This window comes from Tribolium madens, unplaced genomic scaffold, assembly GCF_015345945.1.
Source record: "Tribolium madens isolate multiple individuals breed KSU strain unplaced genomic scaffold, Tmad_KSU_1.1 Scaffold_3;HRSCAF=73;Tcas5.2_LG2, whole genome shotgun sequence".
Taxonomy (NCBI): domain Eukaryota; kingdom Metazoa; phylum Arthropoda; class Insecta; order Coleoptera; family Tenebrionidae; genus Tribolium; species Tribolium madens.
Window position 1 is genome coordinate 1,793,089 of NW_025401006.1, and position 26,381 is coordinate 1,819,469.

The 26,381-nt window shown below is 34.0% G+C and overlaps 1 protein-coding gene across 5 annotated transcripts in view; it reads right to left on the minus strand.

The window, feature by feature from the left end:
- LOC123007565 (protein couch potato) overlaps positions 1 to 26,381 on the minus strand; it is an 83,624-nt gene that overhangs the window by 11,662 nt on the left and 45,581 nt on the right. The window lies entirely within an intron of this gene.

A 26,381-nucleotide genomic window follows, 5' to 3' on the forward strand; every position in this document is an offset into this window, starting at 1 on the left:
CAGAGGGGTTCAAGTGATGGATTATTCGCACACTAAACATTATCAAGAACAATTTCAAAAAAAATTGTACGCTCAAATTAATTTGTTTTGATAGTCAAGCATAAACAAAAACAATAATTGCTCTGACGCATAAAGGGATTGTTTGTTGTTTGCTTGGTATGTCATTACTTTTAATAAATAACGTGACAAACAAATCTAGAATTAACCTATATCAATGCTAATTTGGCGGGTCTACCGCTGAGAATACGGTTATAATTATTGTTTTGATATTAATTTTCATAGTTAGGACAACCCTTTGCAAACGTCACGTAAACGGTAGTTAGAACAGCTCAAAAAAGTTTAATTTGACAAGGAAAATTGCTTCAAACCCGGGGAGATTGCCTTAAATAAACTGTTCACAAATTTTCTGGAAAAATTAAGGGTATTTTACAGAATAATATATTACAACTTGCAAAATGTAAATTATAGTTCAGGCTTAAGTATCATTTTGCTCGTAACACTAAATTGAAAAATGGTGGAGGCGCCAAGTTATTTTTTAAATATCATCTCTTTTTATGTAGTCTTTTGCCGTTAAAGTGTTTCCAATAAAAAAGCAAAGTTCTTTTAGATGCTCTTTAAATTAATGAATATTTAAATGTTAAATAAGATTATTATTTTATTGTTTTCTTATGTAGGATAGAAACAAGACGATTGACATATTCATTAAAGCGTAATTTACAAAAAACACTTCTTAGTTGATAATGTTTCTATATTTTGAGTAAAAAAAAGGAGCATAAAAAATAAGAATAAACGACTTGTGTTTGTGTAAAAACTTGGTTTCATCTAAAAATACTTTTGTTCATGTAGCACAAATAGGATTTGAGTTTAGATTTCCTAGAATTTTATATTTGCATAAAATGAGAAAAATGATAATTAGGTTGTGTGAAAATGTGGATTTTCTCGTTATTTTACTTTGACTGTTTTAAAATAACCCATTTTTCTCGCAAAGCTCATTTTAAGTAGGTATAGCATATTCTGTTTACAAGAAAATCCCCTATATTACAACGTTCATCTCTGCGTTTCCTCGAATTTAATCTGGGCGTGTTATTATGTTTGCTCCATGAACCGTGCGTAATGCACCTTGTCTAATGGAAAACTAAATAATCAAGTCAAGTTTGGCAAATAGGAGATTTGACGGCTATTAAAAGTAACAGAATTGGGGCCAAGTCATTGTTCTTGCGATTGGACTTTACCAATTATTATAACTCGATATATATGCAAATCTGGAGTGTTATTACAAAAGCTCGCTTGACTAACATCCTGTTTGAATTAATTCTGCTGTATCGTATCGATCAGGTGCATTTACACGGCGATTTATCACCGATGGGTATTATCTAAACCGCAAGGGCGTGGTGTAGTCCCTCGACGTCCGTCTTTGCCATCTAAAAACATAAATTCGGAGGGAAAATATGTCAAGTTCCAATAGCGAGTGGACAGTATGCACGCATGTACGAGTACGACGAAGGCAGAATTGGCGTGAAATGTTGGAGGACGTTTATATTTAATGCCGGCAGAGCCCTCAAGTCTAAGGATAAATATTTTAGTAGCAGCAGCAAGAAATGGGTCTCTTCTGACAGACTGTATATTACGATCCTACCTTCACCTATGCATTCCGCGCCAGCTCTAACTTCATAGAAATGTTACAGAAGATATTAATAAATATTTAAGGCGAGCATCGACAATAAAGCTCCTAATGTAACTTCTTGTTAGCATCTTGAAAGCGATATTAACGTGAACAGATAGGATATGTCAGCTTTGTTAGATTGCTGTAATTACAATTTGAAACTGTCTAGATCTGTGACATAATTCGCACGGTTTCTCCCAACCTGAGACCGCATCTAAGTTTCCAAGTATTTATTACAGACTTTGGCTATTTTATTTAATTAACAGCGTCAAATTACACATATTTTGCGAACAGTTTAACTCGCATCTCCTTCTTCATTAAGAATATTGAGGTCTTAAACTTACACACCGACGAACAACTTACATGCCTTTGTTCAGATTATAACTTGGCAAAAGACGCGGTTAGTGTATAAGAAAAGCGACGTTCCCCGTATTTGTCTTTAGTAATGAATTTTAATGGAACAAAGCTAATGTTATTTTTCGTAAACAACCCCTACATTCTATTATTGTAGATTATGTTTATACCCATATTCTGATCCCTTCATAAATTAATTAATATTTTAACATGTTCTACGTCTCAGCAAAAAAGAGAAGATAAACCGAAAATCAATATGTGCCATTGATAGATTAACCGTCACTTGACTCAATGTTGATAAAAGGAATGGACGAAAAGTATTGCAAATATTCCATAATATAAAGAAATTCAGTTTAAATGCCTCTGAAATGGATTTCAGTAATATGCAATTTTTTCAAGGTAAAATAATAAAGTTTTTAAACGAGTCAAACTTTAGAAAACAAGCACTGAAACAAGAATTAACTACAGAACAAGTAGGAAAAGTCTTATAAAAGAGTTTCCTATATAAGTTATTTTCAATTTACAACACATTCGAATTAAGTTTAAACTTTAAATTCAGTTACTTTAAAGCTTTAGAATTACAATAAATAGAAAATGTATTAAAGCCAAAGTTGATATTGTGAATGACTGTTTAATAATTACTTGGAATTTGGAATATATCAATAAACATTTATTTTTTTATTAATACTGTAAAAAGCTCTAACAATAATTTTAAATTTTTGTAAGCATTTTTGCAACTAAGCTGTATTGAAAATTAGACAATAGCTGGCGCCCAATATTATCAGTCGATTTTCTTTAGATTTTAAAAATTCATATTTAAAAAAAAAAAATTCAATAAAATAAAAAATATAAAATATATTTTTTATTTTGTACTCAATGTTAAAGAGTGCTTTTATCAACTAATTTCAGTAGATAAAGTAGTCTTTTATCGTCTTGTGAAATAAGGTAATTTTTATCTACTGTTCATATTTAAGAAATTCTGGTAGGTGAGTACAAAATAAAACGAAATATTATACACGACAATAAAGATCGTTTATCTGTTCGTAAAAAAAAACACTCGTGACTTCGTCACTCGTAAACTTAACCTTTTCACTCGTAGATAAACAATTTCTTTATCGTCTTGTATAGTTACTTATTATACAGGGTGTTTCACATAATTTTTCGAGGCCTGCGCATGTAAGATGCAATCAATAATACATACCAGGTGAATAAAAACTATGGAACCAAACGTTTTTTGCTATTTATTTTTTGAAAAAACTAATTGATGAGTGCTAAAGTACTATAAAAATGTGATGATTTAACAAGAATAAAATTTTTCGAAATTTCCTTTTATTTTTGAGTTCTACAAAAAAATATTTTTTTTAAATGCCAACCCACTATAAAATGATTTTTCTCATAAAACCTATACTCTAAGGATTACAACTATATGCTTTATTTTTAATTTTTTCAAAAAAAATTTTTCACATAAATTGCAATTTTGATAAAAAAATCTCAAAACTCAAAAACAAAACAAAATTTCGTTCTGAAATTACGATCACATTTTTTATATTACTTTAATTTATATTAATTATTATTTTCCGGAGGCAAATGATTAAAAATAAAACCGCTTGGTTCCATACTTTATATTCACCCTGTATTCCGATACGAACTCGATTACAAATTTTGAAAAATTGGACGATCTTCTCTAGTTTGTTCACCCTTTCAAAAATTACAACATTTTTAATTAGTTAGTGATTAAGATAGATAAACTACAATCATATTCATGCCGTCTTTAGAGACTATTCTCTCTATTTAGATAGAACAAATGATAATTGTTTCTGAAAAACTGCAGTTTATGACTATTAATGAAATAGTGATTAGTTTGACAACTACTGTCATGGGTTTCCAAAAATTAAATAATTAAATGTGTATTTTTTGTATCCTGTGTTCTGTGGCTTTTGTATATTTGGGTGCGTACATTAGGCGCAAGCCTCGTAAAGTTATGTGAAACACCCTGTACAAGACGATAAAATTGAATTTTATCTTTGAGAGCAATTTAGCGTCGAGGCGTAAGCCGAGTTGATGCTAATATGCTCGAAAAGATAAGAAAAATTTTATCGTCGTGTACAATATAAAATTTTATTCAATACTCACTAATTTTGTAGTCAATTTGGCCGAAATTTATAAATGTCAAAGTAAAATTCAATAATGAAATCTAATGTCAAAGATCGTTAGCAACTAACAACCGCAGAAATACAACAATGGATGTATTTGTTATCATCTAAACGATAAAATTTTATTTTAACATGAATTTTTTGACTAAAAGTTAATAAAAGTCAATGTTTAGTTTCGCTCAAAGTCAGAATTTGTAAAAAGAAAGCTTTGAAAGCTACAAAAATCAATCAAATAAGAAGAAAAAAAACACGACTTTTTATCTTTGTTATTATTTATTTCTTTAATTAGTTAAGAATTACTACAAGTATAAATAGACGTGCGAGTTTATTACCACCACATAATGTAAAAAACTGTGTAAAAGTCCTTGTTCAGTAAATTTCAATTATGCGATTTAAATTCAAGCCATTACACCCTGTCGGTAATTACAACCCGCAGTATCCTACATGTTAATACGAGTAAATGCAGCACTAGCAAAGTAAGGCATTTCCAATTAATAAAATCTGCACTTGACAAACGTACACTAGGAGAAAAACGCTTTTTACAACCCACGTAAAAATTTCCCCACACACGATATTTCTAGATTAAATTCACCAACCTTTCTTTGCTCGAATTCATGTTTGTAAGCGTCAGAAACTGCATGCATACCAATTAATTATAAAAAGACTTGTACAAATACCAAGGCTGGCGTTTGTGTTTGCTTCCAAAAAACAATTTATATTTTCCTAGATAAAAAGTCTGGGTAGCACACATAGAACATAAGGAGTTTATTTGGAATGACTTGAAACTGAGGGTTTATTACTAGTGAATACCTTCATTAATATAAAGGACTTGGATGAACTTGCGGTTACGTTCCGGCTATATACGTTGGTCGGCTGTGCCCCCTGAGTCTCTCCTTTACGTTATGAGATATAGCATTTGAAATATGCATAGCAGTGCTTTGCGATATCAAAAGCCCCACTGAATGCTTGAGGAGAAAGAAGAGTTTACTCTCTAAAGTAATTATTGACTCTCGTACGCTATAAATTGATAATTGATCATTCGCTAGGAATAATGAACTCTCTTAAATTAGCTCAACATTCGGATAAATATCACATTCATTGCGCGTTTTTATTACTTGCCATTCCATATCCATCACTTTTCTAATATTATTTATACATGAGCTACTTCATTCAAGTGATGGCATTAAATTGCCTACAAAGCACTCATCTTGATTAATGTGATGCTCCAGTTTGTGTTGTTGTTGCGGTCCTTTGGACGTTTTTACGTAAAATATGGAATAATTTGCTAAAGTTTGAAGCAAATCCAAGACCCAGAAGAATAAGCAAATACCGACACATAAAAACATTGTGATGAAGAATTTAAAAGTGTAATTTGTCGGCCTAACGGGGACATTTGGGGCGAAACTTGGCGCCAAATCGATCGCCATAAATTCTGTCCGAGTCCCGAATTAATTTTGATGTTTTCGGATGATATTATTAATGATTTCAAAGCATCGATACATCCACAACTGGGTCATGAAACAATACAGTTTCGGGTAGGATGCATTAATTATGGTCGTGAGGGGAAATAAGAGTATACAATTTTCGTGAGCAAATAAGCGAACAACAATCACACATTGTAACAGAGGGAAATGATTAGTCGGCGTTTCCATTCTCCACACACAATCAAAGCAGATGGTAAAACAATAGAGAGACGGCAATTGCAGGAACCGCACCACGGCGTGTGTTATCTCAGATCAGAAACCCCGTCTAGGCCATTACATAACCTAACCGCTTCGCCAAATGCTCTGTGTACACTGCAATTGCGACGTACGGACCGGCGGGTGTTTGACTTTCAGAGAGCTTTACAACCAGTGTATAGCAAAATCGATGAAAATCCTTCAAGCTACAACTTATTTAGCCGAAGAAAGGGCACAAAAAGTGGCCCGACCTGAAAAAGCTGTTATAAATTCACAAGGTGTCTGATTTTTATTATTATGTCAAGGGTGGCCACCAAGAGTTTTTCTAAGTATAAACAAACAAGTTGTCTCAAGCGAACTTTAGGTGGAAGTATAACCTGAAACGAGTATCGTTTTTGGATGCGAAGTTGTTTATTTTATTTAAAGCCGGTATTACCGCTGCAATAGGAGTGGTATATCTAGAGGAAACTGGATGTTGACACCCCAGGGAGCACCAAACTGGCGCAATGTTTCAGAGATCCAATAAACTGAGCAACTATTAAAACATCTTACGAGTTTAAAAGGTACTTTAATGATTTAATTGAATAAAAAATTGGTGTGAGTCAGGTCTAGTGGAACAATGGGAACAAATACGCCAGTTTCGTTCCATTATTCCCGGTAATTAGTGATAGAGGACGAGGAAACTTCCGTACAAACAAAGAGGACATCTGGATAAATTTCTAAAGAGATTTGGAGGAAATTCCGATCTTTCCTTTTCAAGCTGTAGCGGTTGGGGCCTTTATCTTCAGCCACCAGTTTCCATTAGAGTTGTGCTTTGGGATCGTCACTCTACTATTGAGCTTTTGGAATTGTCTGCTATTGCAAAGTTGGACCACATATATCCGATGCAAATATCACTTTTCAATTCACATTTCACGGAGTTTAAGCAAATTTTAAAACAAAGTTTCATCAAAGTTGATTAATATGAAAATAATATCCTTAAGTACGGCCTTGCTAAATCCTTATTAAGCTGAAAACTGTGAACAGGGCACCCTAAGCGTTGTCTTCCTTTAACTCCATTAATTTTGAAATTCAGAATCGATCGCTTGGACAAAAAGTTTATTACCAGCAATTGTTGTTAATGGATTACAATCCGGTTGCTATTCCGTAAAATGGGAGTCATTTGTTAGTTTTTTATGTACAATTATTATTGATTTTTTTCGTTAGAAATTAGTCCAAGTATTAAATTTTCGATAAATTGTAACGTCCAGTAAATTATAACGTCCATTCAGTAGGTGTAATTTATGTAGGCGATTACGGGTGATCCCTTGAAACATGGCGTATATTTGCTAGAATAGCAAATACATATATCCTTAAATAAAATAAGAGGGAGAATTCTCAGAGGACACATTAGCACGTTGTTACCACCAAAAGCTAATAAATAGGTAATTTGCGTGAGTAATAACCAACCAGCGATGAAAAATTACTCACATTTTGGCTTTGTATAGAAAATTTCTAGAAATGGTTTAACATGACAGCTACTCTCATTAATTTAGTTGGTATAGGATTAAGGGCCGTCTCTTGAGCATCCCATTAATGATAAAAAGTTATACGCGTATTTAAATACTTGCTATTAAGTCGAATCTAACAAAGAACAAACCTGAATAGGAATATTTAAAGAGCGCAGGTTCGCATAATATTTTTAGACGGTTCTTTCGTTTTAATTTAATTCTAACAAGACTCTAGGGATTTTATCCATTGAAATCTTGTAATAGACACTGTTCCCGTTCCGAGCCGAAATATAATGAGTTAACAAAGATTATTTATATTTGATGTCCAGTCTTTCAAACTCAATTTTCTTCATTCTTATCAGAAATCTCGCCCCTCGTAACTATATTAAAAAAAACTTCGACTTGGCTTAATTTCCGGTTCGTAAGAATTTGTATGTGGAGCGAGTGTTTGGCGTGGTAATTAACAATCACGGAGGATTTCGTTTTTCGCCATAAAATATAAAAGTCGATTGATTTCATACGTTTAGATTCGTTGCATATATGAACCGGAATATTGGGAAACGTCTGTTAGCATAATTGAGTTACATGTTCTGTCGGGCATAGAATCATATGCCCGACATAGAGGGAGTGTAACTTGGCATTTTTCAATTTTACGGACGAATTTGAATTCCAAAAAAAACTCGACGGATGCAAAAAATTTAATTGAATCTATAAGGGATGAAACTATTGGTTGTTCGCTATTCTAACCCCAACAATAGATACTCTTGATGAGGTTTATTACACGGAGATCACGTTTTACGGAAATTCGCCGAACCGAGTTTCCAAATATGTGGCAAGGGCTTCCTGCAATTTATAAGCTTTGTGGCGACATTGAAGCCATTTTGTAACTAAAAAAAATATCTGGTGGAATCTGAAGAAAGCTTGTTTTCTGTACGGAGACAAATGAGTCTTATTAAGCTCGGCACCGGATTGCATCTCATTCCGGTCATGGATAAATGAAGCTGCAAAATACTTGTCGTGTTCGACGAGATTCTTATTCTAGTCACGAGACAGCGTTCCGTAAAGTAGCGCAACCATCCTTCTAGCTGTCGCCGTACAAGATCATAGTTTGTTTTCGCAGAATAACCAAACACGTTCCGTAATATGTTACTCGCCGAAATGCCAGACGACCATTTCGAAAACGACTCTCTTTTATTGCATATTTTTCTTGTTAACGCGTTGACGGAAGAGATCCAAATTCCAGGTGAAGAACGCACCCTCCGGGGAGATTTATAGGGTCGCTGATCTTACACGAATTACCTCCGGATACCCTACTAAATCATTTATAACATTTCTGATACAAAAGCTTTCGCTCCCCTTATGCTTTCAATTTCGAATATTTTCTTCTTGTTTTTGCTCGAGTTTTAATCGGCAGGTAAAAGCCGAAGTAAGTGGAAACTAAGTAATCTTGGTGGAGATACGCGATGGCCAATCGTTGTTGCGAGCTTTAAGTTTATACCCGGAATACGTGACCGGCATTCGCGTCACTGCGCGATCTAAAAGCTTTCAGATAACCTTGTTATATCGGCGGCTTAAGATGTACAAATGCTTTCATTGATTATTTCATCTTAAAATATTTGAAAAAAAACTCCCCTTTCTCGCCATCTACTCGAAAAACCTTTTGTATTTTTTATTAATACGCTTCGCCTGTATTCATCCGTGAAGATAAGAAATTTTCACTTAACTGCGATATCAGTTTGAAAATAAAAAACACATTTTCTGCATCACTTACGTCAGTCTGTCAAAGATGAACTTTTGGAAAGGTATCAGAGAATGATCAATGTATCAGGTTAAACATGTCAAATTTACGTCAAATGCGAAAGGTTAAATCGGATTATCTTCTAATACCATTACTCGCCATATAAGCGCCGTATACATTCCCGAAATCAAGCAATTTCGAGTGACGGTGATGCATTTTTTCTGGTCGTAGATTTTTAAGTGCATTAGAGTAACGAGACAAAAAATCCAAGTGAAATTATAACGAGTTTGCAGCGTAATGCTGTTAAGTTTTAATGCACTTGAAGTGAGTCGCACTCTTCTATTTTCAAAAAAAATCGCAAAAATTAAAAGTCAACAGTTAATTTCACATTTCTCACCGCGTTCAATGAAAAGATTTGAGCTTTTCAGTAAGCATCCGACATAAAATCGTCGTTTCCAGGAGTTAATTTCGTGTAAAATAACTCGTTGAAAAGCACATTTGCCATAACACACGGGATTAAACTGAAACTAAACTATACGACGTCGAGCTTCACGTTATTGTTTTCTTCCTAGTTGACATTCTGGATGAACATCTGTCACACAAAACGAAGACGGGAGCATTTCCTTACTTTGAAATTATATAACAGATGTGGAATATTGCTTACGGAAACCTTGTAGAAGTTGAAATACGAATTTTGTATATTGAGAATTTAAATTTCGGATTTTTTATTCATGTTATTAATCGAACAATGATAAGCGTTGCAATAATTAATTCCGGAGGCAATTTTGGGCTGGGTTGAGTTAATTCGGTAGTTTGTGACGATGTAATCGCAGAACTGTAATCTCTGTTCCGAATGTTGCTATTATATGTGCATGACATGTTCGAATTAATAATAGCACGATAATGCACTCTAGCACAGTTAAAATTATCTAAATATATAAACAAAAGAGCGCAAATTGCCATTTTATGTATTATGACAATTTAACTTTAAAGATAAGAGCAAGTAAAATAATAAAAATTTGCTGGAACCCGGAAGTCCAACACCGGAAATTAGTTTTAGAAACGAGACCGGATTTCGCTTGTTAGGCTATTATTGGCCATTAGCCTTGATAAAGATATTATCAATATTTCATCCACAACACCTCGATTTTTATCCAAACTAGATTAGTGCATTATTTTCCGAACAAAACTGCTAAATATTATCCAAAGTTGAATCGCTCAAAGCTATAATTGAAGTTTCGGTAAAAAGCACGTACGTTGCACTTTCAGCCTGTGGTTTAGTAAAGCATACACGGCTTTACCAACTGAATTCCTACGCTTGATCGCAAATTGAAAATGTTCCGGGCATCAGTGCAGCTTATCTGGAAATAACAGGTTCTCTGTACAACAGTGGACATTGGCTTAAGCTTGTTTGTTTGTTATGGTTTTATCAAAATCGTAAAAAAAAACAATGTCCCACGCGGGAAAAATCGCTCCCGAGTTGCATAATTATTTTTTCACCACAATTTTAAATTTGCGTATTAATAGACGTTTATAAGGAATAGAGACTATGATTAAATCCTGCGGAACTTCTAAATTATAGGCAATTATTTCTAATGAATATGTAAATAATGTAACAGGTTCGCGTTAATAGAAACACATTTCTTGACATATATTCAAGAATTTTTTCATTTATTCTTTTATGAAGTTTGTGCTAGATTAACAGGGTATATCACAGAATATTTTTCAATATCATTTGTTGTTAGATTTTTGTTGTAGCGTTTTTTGCAAAAGTTTCAAAATCTGTATATCTAACGTCTGTTTTTTTTTAAATGGAAATTACCAAGTCAACATTTTGATGAAAAAGTTGGTAACAGTTTGTCTCCATGGCCACAAATTTTATTTGCACTTTGTTTTTGCCCCTAGGAATTTTGTTAAAAAATTATGGTTATGTTTTCAAATTGAGATGTTATCAACATGTTGACTTTTATGAATCTTGTGTGTCTGTTTGCTCTTTGAAAGCGCTATGATTGAATACCTGAGGACAGACATCATTACCTAATGTCTACGTATAGAATTCAGTGCTAATAATTTTGATGCAAGTAAGTACAATGTTGTGGATAAAAATGAGGATCTTGCTACAAAAACTTTGAGGAAAAAGGATGTATATACAGAAAAAAAGTTATTTAGCAAAAAATACAAGTAGGTGTCATGATGATTGGCAATAAATTTTGTGTAATTTATTGAAATGAGCTCAAAGTTGATGCATTTTATAAATTCTTCTTCAGCATTAGTTTCAAAATTGTTACTTTTTCAACTCGTTCTCAAAAATGATGCACAAGACACTAATTTAATAGAGTTCTTTCCGAGGTTCTTTCTCATTCATGTTTATTTTGTATTCTCGTCAATTTCTTGCTAAAAATTGAGAATGTTTAGCAAATCTGCATTACAAATTGCGTCTACATGTTAACGAGCCCTTTTTCTAACTTCCTGCTTTCGAACTATTCGTTTCAAAATTTCTAAAAACTGTCAGCGGTACTGAATTTGTTTCTTTTTTTGGTGTTGCGTCTCTAAATTTTCTTACGACAATTTTTTATGTTGATGACGTATTGTTTTCAAATTAATTAAAAAAACCGGAACTGCCAACTTCCTTTATTAAAATTACCATGAATGAATTTACTAGTGGTGCCAACGTTAAGACAGTTTGGCTTTCCATTAAAAAAAAACAGACTTTATATCTGTATATGTGTATCTGTTTTTTTTTTAATACATGCTTTGACTATTTTTCTAATATCTTATTTACTCATTGAAAAGTAAAATTTTGCAGTAAAGAAAGCTTACTCTATCAATTCATGTAACTTTGATGTAATAAAATTAGAATTAATGCTAGAAAATTTGATCAGGGATGGTGAGGGCATTTTGTGCTTGTAACTTTTTAGCTGGGCTAATGGTATCTTGAAACATGTACTCGCTGTGCATTTGGAGCGTTCCTTTGACTTTTTTCATTCCATACTCGTCGCGAATCCGAAGCTTTTCAATTTAAAATTGAAATTTACATAGTTAACAGGTCAGACGAAGCGTGAGTCAGCTTTGCTTCATATGATTGACATTCGCTAAGCGTTGTAACACACAACTGGCAACGGTATACATAAGCTCTTGTAATTCTCGTTAGAAACGTTTTAAAGGTAAAATGGATTGATGGCCTTAATCCGTGCAATGCGTTGCGGCATACTCTACTAAAGTAATCGACAATAAAGCAGCCAAGCGCAGCAAGTGCCATCTTATTTACTAAGATTCGTTCGTGCGTGATTGATCGCTGGAAAAATGTTAAAGTGGCGGGAATTTAATTTACGAGATGGCGTTGCTCTTCTTCAATCTACTTTTTTTGTCAAGGATTTGTTGAGATCAAGCCTCTTACATTTTATCCTCCATTAGCATTAATTTTTATGGCAACAATGGGAAGTTAAAAAATAAATCGGATTTGTCATTATTGTAACGTGTTCAACATCAATTTCCTGAAACGTATGAGAATAAGGGAAGAAGAATCAATGGGGGAATTGCTTTTCTCGAGTTCCATGTCGCTAGGCCGTCATTTTTGAAACGAATTGTTCAGTTGCATGCTGAAACATATTTGCTATTTACTTTCATTGGACTATAAGTCTTCGCATGAGTGCTTAAAGCGATAGAGCTAAAGTTTCTTTTCTGGCGTTCGTTGTTGGATGAGTACGAGTTAGTCCACGGTACGCTACGTTAACCCTCCAGAGTGGAAATTCGAGATTCTTTCCTGTGGTCAGACAAACCAATTCTGGGAGGAATTCAGGACTATCGTGCCATGAGTTTTCACGTTTATCACCCGTGAAACGACCAGAAATATTCTACAAAAAACACCGAATCAATTTTTATCAATATTAAACTTACACGAAACTCGAAATTCAAATCTAGAACTTTATATAATGTACAACTCCGACAAAGTTATTTGTGCACAACTTGAACAAAAAAGAAAAAATAACACTGAGCTTGATTTCCGATAATCACAAAATCCTGGAATGAATGCACGTCGTGTCTTTGAGTTCAAAGGGTTGTACACAGCCACCCTTCATGAGTACAAGAGGCACTTGAAATGTAGAGGTGATGTTACACAGAGTCAGCCTCCGGCTGGCTAATAATTAGTGTCGCCCTATAGCATTGTATTCTGGAACACGCGGACTCCCAGGAGAGTGCAAAGGAGTGTATTGAAGTCGTTAGGCCTTCGCCCTGCTCCTCTAATGAACTTGCTTACGAGGATGACGTGCTGAAGTGCGCTTCTCACTTTCAAATACCGATATTTCGACATTGAACTTGGAGGCGCACAAATTACAGAAACAACTACTTCGTCTTTAGTTCTCTTGCAAGAGCCGATTGTTGATAAGCGCATTTTGTGTTAATGCTCTCGAAAGCTTGCTAAAGTTAGTTTTTTGCTTCACACTTCCCTTTTAACTTATTTATCACAGCTTTTACAACGCTGTTTCAAAACGATGCAAATTGACTTGTGGAAATCAATTTAAAACTTTTCAATGAATGAAAACTCTTTAGACAACTTTAATTTTCATTGTCATAATAATAGTTATTAATTACTGAAAGTAAATACTTTGTGATAATTGTTTTTGACGTTTGTGCGTTGTCTGTTTACTTATTAAAATTTCATTTGTGGATTCTTTTAAGCCTCGCTTTTTCTTACATTTTATTGCCATTCTCATTGCTTTATTGCCTTCTGCTAGTAAAATTTTTACGAGTAAAGTTTGTACCGTCACCAATTCGCTTCTAATTATTTTTTAGCAGTTATTACAAAGTCCCCACTAAAAAATTATTAAGTTCATCTAATATTTACGACGTAATCAAAAGTTTCTGTTTCGAAACTTCTTTGTTAATTCTTCGTTTAATATTTGCTCTTGCTTGGAATACTTGGTATTATTTCGCGACGTATTTGTTCAATTTGTTTGATTTCGTAGATTAAAATTCATTTTGCAGTGTATCTTTGCGATTTACTTGAGTCAACAGTAAAGTGGGTCTATGCAAGTCAAACATACATTGTATTCTGCAATTGTATTAGGTATTGAGCTAGTGTTTAAAAAGTTTCACATTTCGTTTGCAATAACTGAAAGAAAATCAATTTTGAAGTGTGAGAATAAAAGCAGGAAAGACGAAAAATGATGACAAAACTCATAAATCAATTACAAATGTCACCTCGCCATTGATCTTGAGCAGGTTTGTCCCGGATTTGTGAAAGGGGAGCTTTATGAAAGCTCGCGTTTCTCGTAAAAATGCCCTCACGTCGCCATGAAACGTGCAGATCAAAGAATACTTCGTTCAAGATTCCCTGCTCTTGTAAACAAAGTGGCTGAACTCCGTATGAACGCGCTAACACATTTTGGCTTGATAATTCCCAACTAAAGTTAGTTCGGGTTTACCTTCTCTTCATTGCTCGCAGGAATTTTCTCTGGGAGCTCACCTATTGTTCGTAGGGAGCATAAATCTAGTTCGTGAAATATTTCCGCTCATTAGACTGTTCTTAAAGTTTGCAGCCGTTTATTTCATATTTTATCCCAGGTTATCTGTTATTGAATTTCGCGGTAGAATTCGGACAAAACCCTTCCTAAGCAATTACTTAACGTAATTGTATAATGGCGACAGAGTATCACAGGAAATAGATGGCCATTAAACCGAATTTACTCACAGGTCATTTACTTTATCTGCAAACGCAATTGAATAACTTCCACCTAATCTTCCTTACTTACGCACGATTAATTTTACCGCTTTTTTCATCTACAACTCCATCGCTCCCCGATCTCAGCGAAAATCGCTCACAATCAGCCCAAGAGGGGTAAATGTTAAATATGTCAAAAAAACTTTTTCAAGAAAAAGACAAATTTTGCTTAAAATATTTATTCCAACATAAAATTTATAGCAATAAGAAGAAAAAAACGTAAAATAAAGTAACCAAAATGACTATAAATTTCAAATAAATCTGGATTGATTTTGTTTTACACAAAAATTGTACAATTAGTAATATTTCCTCTCCTTGGGTCTGTCATATATTTGGCAGGGATTCGAAGGGTTGCCAATAAGATCCTTGTAGCATGAGTTAGCTCGTCGCACGTGGTTTGAATGGCAACTATGCGCATACGTTTACGTCTCACGAGGAAAATCCTAATAACGGTTTCCCGGTTTCAGCCTTAATGCTTCGAACCGCTCGCCATGTGCAATATTCCGGATGATTTCCTCCATAAAAAATGAATTGTGTCCCTTGCTACATAATATTATGCGCTCCTAAATTGGCATATGTTAAACTGAAAATTCTACTCAAAAATAAGATACAGTGGAGGGCTTGTGGCTGCTAAAGCAACCGTTTTATCTTAATGAGATGCTTTAATTACGTTTTAATTATTCTAATTAGGGCACTGAATCGGTCCGCTGTTATGGAATAATGTTGTGGTAATTTCCTCCGGAACACGGAACGCTATCGGAAGATTTCATCTCAAAACAGTTAAAATGTAACGAAAGAAATGCGATTTTGAGTTCCAATCATTGATACTTAAGAAATTTACAGGAATCACCACCTTTCCAACTCAGCTGGAGATACTAGAACACTTTAAGGTTATTATCGGAAGTCTCCTAGTCTTACACTTCGTGTCGCCTTATCTCTTGTATCCTCGGTATCTAAGCTGTGCTTTTGTCAATTTTATTTTGGCTTATCTCAGTTTCTAACCTCTATTCAGCTGCTACAACAACGCTTTTGGTCTTTTTACACGAGTCATCTTACACCATTGACGTGTACTCATTAATAATTTTTAAACTGGAGCTGTTCTAATGACAATGTAATTTTTACGTTTCTGTGAATTGTAAAAACTCTAGAGGATTCATGTAATTAGTCAGTACTTGGTAATAGTCACATCGCGTGCAGTGATGGCCTCTGGACATTGTAATTTATCGATTGCAAAAACATTAAATATTTTATCACAATTACTTTTTTTTCAAATAAACAATTAACCGATTGAAAATTTATTCAGACGTTAAGAGAAAACAAGAAAGCGGATATGAATCTGAAAGAACAAAATCGAAATCTTTTGTAAGGCTATTAGGAGTATTAGGTGTGCTTCCGCCATGCATTCAAAGCAGAGTTACAATCGATTGACTTGTAACTAAAATTGATAGAACGACGCGAAAATTTCTACTTCAAGATTTTAATACCATTCAAGAAAAATCGAAGATAGGTCATTTGAATGAAATATAAATTGTCGTTACCTTAAATATTCTGAGCCCTGAATAAACGAATAGTGGTCTTACCTGAAAAAAAAAAGATTCAGTTAGTAAAAAGTCACAACTCTAATGGCAAATTTATTTTTAGAACAGAAATATGAATGCCCTAAATAGATACTTTCTTGGCTAATTAAACAAATAAGTAATTCAAAATTAAGTTCATTTATTTGATATACAAAAAAGTTAGGAATCTGTTATAAAATTATAGTTTGAGAACAATTTAAAACAATTCATTATTTAAGACTGAATGTCCTGCTACTAGAACGTTATAAATAAATACTTCAAGTATATTTAAAAATAGCTATTTATGCAACAAGTTGCAAAATGAGCGTGTTATTACGTTACACTAGTGGTCCAACACGTCGTGTGCAAAAAACAGCTATTTTGCATTTTGTTTCATATAAGATTTTTTTCAATTTAATTGTGAAGAGCCTAGGCATCAAATTCGGCTTTTAATCTGTAATTTTATTAATTTTCCAAAATCATACTAGCGTCGTGGCGCTGCTATGAAAATAGTGTTATTTGTTATCTTTATGTCATTTTTTAACACTAGTGATAAAATAATGTCATATTCTACAACTAGTGATAAAATTAAGCACATTTGACAACTAAAATGACATATCACAATGGTTGCTTATCACAACCAAATTGAAAAAAAAAGTTTTTTTTTTACACCAAAATAGAAATTTTTCTTCAGTTCTCTCAAAGTATGATTTATTCCCAAGAAAGTTATTTTTTCCCCTCACAAACTTCTTTATTTCAAATTATCTTTAGTGTTAAAAAAATATATGCCTAACAAGAAGGATTTTTTTCTTTCTTACACAAATTACATACATTTTACAGTTGTTAGACAAATAACTATTCTTTCTATATGATTTATTAAACAACAGTTATCACAATTTAAATTTTTTCCCCAATTTTGTTTTAAAATTAAGCATAAGTAATTAGTCTTCCATTTAACAGTTTCACAAAAAACTAAAGTCCAAGTACAGTAATTTACCTAATAAAAACTCAAAAAAGGCTTAAATGGCTGTTGGAAAAACCAGCTAATTACGTCTTTTTGTTTTTTGCTTTTGATGTTTTCATTTAAAATTTTTCGTTTAGTGGTCTGGCAATATTCTGCGAGTATTTTAAGATTTGTTTATCGTTGGTAACGTTTTTCTATTGCTATCCCTACGAAGCGCTCTCTCACTCAACAAAAGAAAAAAAGAACGGTGGCAAAAATTATCATTTTTACAATTTGTTGTATAGTTTTAAACACAAAAATACTAATGTCTTCATTTTCTCTAAGAACTGCGTTTAACAAAAACATGATATCTGCATTTGCCACAAAAGTGTCCTGCACTTTCAAATTTCAAAGTAAATAACAACATAGGTAGGTATTCGGTATGTTTTTATCAGAAGCGATAGAGAATATCGATCGGTTCAAACAGGCGAACCTAATTTTATAGACAGAGCTAACACCAGGTAAACTACAATCCATCAATTAGATCACACATCATTTGATATTTTCCCGATATTCGCAAGAAAATAAAAGTGGAGTTGTGTGCAAAGACGTTGTACATACCACTTCCGGCAACTGGATGTTGAATCGAAGCAACATTTCGAGTAATAACGAATGTTTAGTTTGTCGCTCGTGAAAAATTGATTTAGTTCGTGTCATCGGCGGCAAACCACGTGGTATTTGGATCGATAGTTTGTGTAACTCTGCCGATATCTCGTTGTAATCACGATGTGGATTCCCGGAAACCACGAACAAATTATGAAGTAATCCAGTTAAACCCTATCAAGCATGGATTAATCTGCATCGACTGATTCTTGTAAAGTGCCTTGCGTTCGCGTTCCATAGGGTGCGATAAATTGGGAGAGCGATTGGAAGCAATCAATGAGAGAGTGTTTTTATAGCCACGCTGTCGGTTTAAACATTCCTCCGCTCATTGATCCTCACGACTCTATTGCTTTGAGATATAGACATTTGTATTCTTTCATAAGCCGGAGTTTTGTGTAAATCACAACGCGAGAAAATAAATAAAACATCAGACAGCGATTCAATTCAAATGTGTCTGGTTAGCCACGTTTCAAAATTTTTGCCGGTTAATTTACAGCTTCTAGCGGCAGCGCCAAGTTTTCAGGGGGCGTAAGTAATAATAAAGTTTGTGATTGTCCGAAAAGTTATTGTCTTTATTTCGGAAGTGGCGAGATATATCGTTTCATTAAAGTTAGGAAGTGGCGCATTACTGTGTGTGTGCATCTGGCTTGGCATTCATCCGAACGAATTAATTAAGTTGTTTTTAAGTTCGCAACACTGCAGATGTGTTTGACTTGTCGTTTATTTTTCGAAAGTTGAATCAATTCGGACCACCTTTATACACCTGGTGAGGGACCGACGATCGATCGATGCAAGCGGCGCCAAGATGGCGCTCGGAGTGCGGTTTTCCTGCAATAAAAGCGCAACACCTGTTTGTCTTTGCTTACAAAACCGCGGCATTTCTGCACACGAAACAGAAATAGATCGGCTCGAGAGTGGTTCGTATCAAACGGGAGTAAATAACGTTGAAGATGATTTACGATCTCAATGAAAACCAAAGTTTTTATCTAAAGATGCGTTCTTTGAAGCTCTCGCAAATTTATTATCTTCAAGAGAGGAAAAAATCCATTTCTGATGGAATTATTCGCAAGTTTGGGCGATTATTATGGATGGTCCCGAGTGATCCAACAATTAGGTATTGGACAACAGTACCACCGATCCGAAAGTCATCGGCTTGTGGCAAATTACTCACACTTCCGCACACAAAAGCCATATCGACCCGCTTCAACGCAGGGAGAGTAATGTCCATAAACCGACCACCACACCGCAAATCGCGTAGACGACCGCAGACCTTTTAAAAATACCAATTGTACCACGGCAGAAGCTACAAAGCTGCCGACATACGACTTGATTAGTCATCAACTCATCAAGTAACATAAAAAAGAGAAAAAAAAAGAAAGCTTAACGAAAACTATACCTGCATTTTCATAAAATTTACCCACTCAATTTATCAAAAATAATAAGATTTAATAAAATCAGTGATTGCCTTAAGGATATTATTTTTTTAATAAAAAGCCAATTTTAAACTAATTCACTAGATTTTTTTACATATGAAACTGGTATTATAAACTTCTTTTTATCTTTGGTGTAACTTGAAACAAAGCCACTAAAGTCAGTTGATGCTTTTAAAAAGCGTATTTTTTTTAAATGTTACCACTGTTCCAAAAAATTAATTAAAAAAAATAAACATAAACATATAACTTGGTTAAAGTAAAGAAATTTTTCTAATTTGCGTTTATAATACGTTTATTAACGTCTCCAGTAGGAGTCGGTTATGGCTATCTATAAAAGCACATTATGCTTTAATGAATTTAGGGTTATTTAGTTTTTGGATGCCGCTTTTGACTTGTCAGGTAACAAATTTTGCGTAGTTGCTTCGGCAATTTCGCGAATTTCGGGCGGAATGCAAACTAAATTCTGTTTCTCAAATTTTATTTATTATTATTATGTTGTAACACTAATAACTAATAATTTGTAAATTTTATTTTTAATGACAGACGGCAGAAATGACTTAAAAAACAGGAGGGCGCCGAGTGTTACCAACCGATACCAACTAACACAAAATTCTCTAGGCGACAAAAAAATATATTTTTTTAACTAAAATAAGAAAAAATGGGGTGTAAATTAGAAAAAATAGCATAACATACTCGTTTTATCATGGCATTGGCGCACTCATCCCATAGAAAACTCGCCTACGGCTCGTTTTCTAACTTGGGATTCGTGCGCCAAATCAACCCTTATAAAACTTGTTCTTTAATATACTATTTTAAAACATTGACATAACTATCAAATAATTGTATTAAAAACATTACAAATAGCAAAAATAAAATTTCAACAATAAAATTTCTTTGAATTTATTTTTGGTGATTCTGATGCTTTAAAAAATACAATACAATCATTGGAAAACATACAATTATAATTACCACACTTTTTTGTAACCCAATTTGGGGTGACTTATTAATTATTTTTGATTTTCTGCAACTTTTTGTCAGTGTCTTCCACACATCATCACCAATAGTTACTAGTTCGTGTCAAAACACCTATATTATTCATGATCAGACAATGCGCAATTTCACAAATTTTCATTAGTTAAATGTTTTCGGTGCTACACCACCGGCCAGATCCTCATACTTGTTAATTCAATTAGCGCTATTGTAGTTGCGGTTTTACCCGGTAGACAAAATAGAACCATGTAATTTTAATCAATGAATCGAATCATGTGAAAATATAAACAAATGGCCCGACATAATGGGAAAACATTTGCGCCAACCGAAACAAAACTAACAGGAATCGATATTTCCGTTTTAAAAAAACAGTTCAACAGGAGACTATTAAGCAGGTCATGGTATTTGCGATGTTATTGAACACTGTACAAGAGCGAAAAATCAAATAATTTGCGGTCTGTTTTGTTGTGTCACAAAAGACACGTACGCAACGTCTCCTTGTTGAAACAATGCCTTTCTTTGCTCTTTTGGGAGAGAGTTCTATCAAGTTTCAGACAATCGGAATACGAAATTCCTCTCGTGAATGACTCGTAGTTTATTTATCCTCCTTTCTGTCAATTTACACAGGAAAAAATTGTATTAATACTAATAATAATTAGAGCAAAAGCAAAGTTTTCGAAATGTGTCAACACGAGTTTTTTTTGAGAACATCCCTTAGATCAGCTCTCGGGGCAATTTATACATGATAGCTTATTTAACTGGGCCGGTGGAAGTTTATAAAGCAGTTTCTCATGTCATGTCCTTGGGCTGTTTGAATTAAGTGGAGGAACATCACCATTATTTTCCTGATTCAATTAGCTTGGTGTTATGATCTTGGCGGTACCCATTTTTCTGGCGAATGAGTTATTAAAAGATAACACGACATGAAAAACGACAACAAACTCAACAAATTCATTCGACTATATTTTCGATGTTTGTTATCTCTCGTTAAAGAATATCATATTTTGTACCTGTTTTGGATTAATTTTGGGCATCCGTTAGCATTTGAACGCAGTAATTTAATTAGGGACCCGGGCTTACATCAATTCTGGTAATAATTCAAGAGTCGCACAGTAGGTACCGCCCTGTACACGACTCCAAACCAAATTAAACGCACACAATATCGTCCTGAAAACAAGGACTGTGCTATCGGAACAATCTGTTTGTTCGCTCCTATCGGATTACTCAATCAGGAACGCAGATATTAATACGAAACAAACATAACAAACTTTGCTTATAACTCGATAGATTATTTTTGACCTGAAAAACTCTGATGTGTCGATGATTGGAATCCTTGTGTGTAAAACCGTAAAAAGAACACACGGCGAGCTTCATGAAACCAAAACAACTAACGCGAAATTACACTGTGCCAAATATTTGCTTCTCATCGACAAAACAACATATTTAACAGGACTAAATTTGCAAAGGCGGTTTTCCCGTCTCATAATTAATTTAAAACACATTTTTGTTTAATTCTCCATTGGCTGATAAATTTTCCAGACATGATAAATGATCAGACGATTATCTTTAGTGATAATCTTTCTAGATTAGAGACTCGACGGAAGATAGTAATTAAGTGAAATTATGTAGATTTCCGTAAAATAACGTATAATCAATTCGTTTGATAGAAACCTAATTCTCCTCTTGTGTATTGACAGTGACTATCAAAGCGATGGTTTAGACATGAAGAGCTATTCCAATAATACCTCCAATCAAGCGATGCAGAAGCTCGTTGTATTTGGATTTGCATTGCTAGCTTAAATCAACATTAATCATGTGACCTTTAATTACAAAATAAGACATCGACTATTTTCCATTTCCAACAAGCAGCACTTGTGTGCGTTAAAAGGGATTAAAAAGCAACTCTGCAACGTGACCCAATGAAAAGAAATTACCTCTCCAGAAGAGTCGTTTAGTAAAACAACAGAGTTGCGGTGAATCTCGTTCCTAAATCCGCCACCAAGTGGCGGCTGTTTATTAATACCTATCAGGGTGGAGTGAAGCCAAGCGAGACAGACCGAATGAGAGTAATTAGTGAGTAATGAGCGGGTTCTCGAATTGTGTCTTGCCCTGTATTCACTTAATACACTTGAGCGAAATCAGAGTGTTACATGCTTTTAATCCGGTTAGGTAAGAACTGACCGACATTGATTTATTGGGCACTTGCTTCAATCACAACTTAATTATTACCCAATCAAATCACAAACTTTACACTTACTTGATTCTTGCTGTGTTTTGTTGCGAAAATTACTTGCTGATGTAATTTTGCCACTTGGTATTTTGCAGCATCTACAAAACAACGCTCTTTTATGTAATTTCCGACGAAACCAAGGGTGGATACTTCATTAAATCGAGAGAGGATTTTCTAATTAATTGCTGAGTTCCGTCTAATGATATAAACAGTAAGAACAAAAGGCCTAACGAGATATTCCGAATGGAGAAAGAATGGAAATAAATCTAAAGTAACCTGACTGCGTTCACGACTACGTTTCGTCCTTCTAATGGCTTTTCCGAAGATAAGAGGACACAAAATCATGCCAAAAACCTCCCGAATATTTAATTTTGTTGCCGATGAAACTTGAGTGAAACTCCTTTGATTTTTTTTGTAATTACAAAAAAAAATGCATAATTAAATTATGAGTATGCATAGAAGGGCGGTTTTGTGTGAATTTCATTTCAATTAAGCAAAGTTAAAATACAATACTAAACAAGCAAACCGCAGAAAGCTTTTGACTACAACTCGCTTTGAAAATGAAATTGTCCCCCAATTTGGAATAAAAAACGATTAGTAAAGTGAAAACTAAATGAATGTAAGTCGTGTGTGTTTACCGTGTAATGTGGTTTTCATTTCCATCCCTTGTGCGCAATAATGAATTCATCAAGTAAAAGAAGTGCAACGTTCGAAAAACTCGATTTGTTTGCAAACTTTCAATGAGGTACTTTTTTGATGGAATTTACCGATCGGCCGGAGGCGTGTACATTTTAATATTCAAAGATGAAAACGGAATGACGTCAGCGATGCATATTTGGTGCACTTAATGAAAAATTTAAGCACGTTCTAAATGCGCCGAAGCGTCGAAATATTTGAAACATAAAGTGGCGTGTTGTGTTATTTTAATTATTTAAACGTTGGGACGATCTCGCTTCTGGATGTTCAAGCCAACTGAAATGTGTCCTAACCCCGATAGTGGCGACACTTGATTGACATATACCCGAAAGTGCCATTAACTTCTATTATATTATACATGTCCGGAAACCGGTGAGATATAAATGTCACCGTTCCATATCCGCTTGCTTATAGAAAATCTGGATTAAATTATTTGCAATAGTGCATCAGATATTCGATTCAATAATCAGCGACGCTCTACAATAATATTCAAACTCGAGCATCCTTTGGCATTTTTACAGAAAAATCGAACGATCAGTTTTCAAATTCTATTTATGCAAGCTTGTGAAAATGCAGGCAATAATTAATTACATTTCCCATCCAATTTTAAGCTCCACTTGATTTCAATCGCTAATTTAACCAATTAGTCGTTTAAATTACGTCAAAACTAAATATGACATTAAAATACAAACCGATCGCTTGTGTCGAAAATAGCGCCAAAACTCCGATCATTAAAACACAAACAAAAATCCTTTCGACCAACAAATTACCCAGAAAATGTAAATATTAATACATTAACAAACCACTTTCCCTATCGTTCCTCAACTTTTATACCAAACACTCCCAAGTTGTCTCGTCCCAACGAAACTGCCTGTTTTGGATGGGCATAATCAACCCGAAGGGAGTACATTGAGACTTAAGACTGACGTCTCAATTTCGTCCCTTCACCGCATTGTTTTTCGACATTTCCTCCTCACCTTACTTTCTGCCTTCCAGCCACTTCAAAATATGTTACCGCAAAGAGTGCCAACAAACATTTCAGAAAAACAACCCGATAAAAGCCACTTCATCTCTTTTGCATCTTCGCCGCTTCGGTGCTCCCGCACACAAAATCGACAGAAAATTCAAACTTCAAAAGACTGTCTTACTTAATTAATCCACGAATTGCTCGCAATGCCCATGTTGGGATTCGCAAAAAGCAATTTGATCAACAAATAATCGAAACAATACATTTTCTCCATTTTCAACCGAATTAGCAAGTCTCAACTTGAAGATTTATTATATCAAATGCAATGATCTAGCAACCTATCTCACATTATGTTTCAAGGAAATAAAAAGAAATAAAACTTACAGATAAAATAAAATAAGGCAAAAAGGCAATAAGACAAAATCTTACTTTAAATTTTAAGAAACTTTTAGAGATTAGAGACTGTTTTCACTTTTGTACTGTAATAATTATAAAAAACATTACTTTGAAGATACAGACTGGGTTATAAAAAACGCTGCAAGGCGCATAACTACATTATTTTTAAAGATATTTTAATACTTCTTTGATCAAAGTTAAATAGTTTTTTATTAACAGCCATTGACTTGCCATAGATAAAAAAATAAAAATTATTTAATTAAATTTTCAAATTGCCTAAAAACACTAATTAGTAGGCTAATTGAAAGACGATTTAACAAAGAATCGAAAAGTAATAAAATATACAGAGTGTTCCACTTAAAAAACTGAAATTAATGTCACTTCCGGTGAAACAGAAAGCAGAATTAATTGAGCATCTATCCCAAAAAATAGTATTATCATACATTACATAGGAGTAATAAATAATAAAATAAAACTTTTTCTAAAGTGGCCCTTAATGCTACAATAATTGAATCACTAAGGGCTAGTTTCACAATTGAATTAAAGGAACTTTAAAGCAATGTTGGTTTAAAATGCTAAATTTTTATCAACAAGTCCGTAGTAATCAACACATTCTAACAACATTTAATTTAAAGCTCCTTTGAATTCGATTATGAAACTGGCCCTACACCTCAAAAATTTGTAGGTATAATGATTTGTCATTTTAAAAGTGTAGCAAATGAATATTTTTTTTAATCAGTAATTTGTTTTAAAAATTTATTGAAAAAAGGCACTTATCACATGAATTTTTTATTAATTTTTAGTAAATCTGAGAGGTTCTAAAATTTTAATTAACCAAATTAATATTGAAATGTTGTTGCTTTGCGTGTTTATTAATAACAATAATAATCGAGAAAATGTTACTTGGAACACTGTACATATTTACGTGAAATTATAGCAAATATTGTATTAATTAGATTAATATTTTAATTAAAAAAATAACCATAAATCGAGTTGAATTTGCATCGGAATTAATTACTAAATCAAAATGAATTATTTAAGTCACAGTATTGAATTATGGTGGAGGCGCCGGTCTAGCCGTGGATAAAATGTGCCAATAATTTTCAAGAGCTGTTCCGACAGTCCCTCCAGCAATCTCCCTCTGTTTGATCCTCTCCGTAAACAAATGTAATCCTGCATCCAGACGCCGTCCGGCTTCCTGAGGATCAGGAGTTGTGCAATAAATCATTTTGTGCAGGATGCATACGTTATGACCCGGGTCAAGCCCTTTAATAATGCGTCAGAACCGATATTAACCGGACATATGTCCGGACAGGTGATTTGTCGGCTTGATGTTGAAAAAGGGGACGACAAAAGATAAGGCATAAATTTTTCAAATAGCGGGCTATTGTTTCAGGGAAATGCTATGATGTTTGTCCAGCGAAATAAAATTAATGAGGTCCTAGAGGACAATGGATAGAGCAGACGGCGTGTATATGATAGGACCGGTACGAATAGAGGCGTGTAGAATAGAGGGTGGCGCCTGCTGGTTCTGACACATCATTAAAGGCCGTTTTGTGACACTTTACTGCATGCTGACCACTCGACGGCTTACATCTGAATCCGAGGAATTAATTAAAATTCCACACAACTTGACTAAAAATCGATAAACTTTGTTTTGGAAGTATCGCACTTAAATGGATGTTTCTTGATAGCGAGCTTTCAAATG